This window comes from Galeopterus variegatus, unplaced genomic scaffold, assembly GCF_000696425.1.
Source record: "Galeopterus variegatus unplaced genomic scaffold, G_variegatus-3.0.2 Scaffold200, whole genome shotgun sequence".
NCBI classification, from domain to species: Eukaryota; Metazoa; Chordata; class Mammalia; order Dermoptera; family Cynocephalidae; genus Galeopterus; species Galeopterus variegatus.
In genome coordinates this window covers 741,233-741,849 of record NW_007726311.1, presented here as the reverse complement: position 1 = coordinate 741,849, position 617 = coordinate 741,233, and the positions used below count along the sequence as shown (strand labels likewise).

Here is a 617-nt window from a genome sequence, read left to right as displayed (position 1 = left end):
CCCCCCCGCGTGGCCGCGGGGACGTGGCTCGGTGGCGGCGCGGGCGCCCGGAGCGCACGCCTCCCCGCCCCGGGATGATGTGGCCGCGGGGCCCCGGGCGCCCGGTGCCAAGAGCACGCGCGGCGGCAGGTCCAGCTTTCCAGGCTGAGGCTGGAAAGGATGACTCGGCGGCTCGCTCCCCGGCTCGCCCGGAACCCGCGGAATGCGGGCAGCAGGTCGGAAAGGCGGCGCCCCCCGTCCCGGTCCCGAGCCCCCTAAGGGGCGTTCCGCGCCTGAGAAATACGCTTGGACTCGCTGGCACCGGGCGTCGGGCATCACGCTTCTGGTTTACTAGGTTTTACGTTAATAGATGGGCTCACGTTTCCCCCCCTCCCGTGGCCTGAACCCAGAAAAGGGCGCATGGCGGTGTAAGGAGCGTCTGATTCGCGGGCGCCCTCCGGCGCCTGCAGGATGAGACTCTCCGGGCCCTGGGGCCGGTGCACCCCGGGTGTTGGAGAGGAATGGACCGCCTCGCCCTGTGACCCTGGTTCTGGGCCGACGCGCTTCTTGGGCCCGACAGCCTCGCTGCGCCTTAGTGGCAGTTTTAGCCAGGAGGCTGCTTGGCCTCTCCCAGACAG

General features: G+C 70.7%; 1 pseudogene; it reads right to left on the bottom strand.

Moving 5' to 3' along the window:
- LOC103584704 overlaps positions 1–315 on the bottom strand; it is a 28,836-nt pseudogene extending 28,521 nt beyond the window's left edge.
- Positions 316–617: the final 302 nt, after the last annotated feature.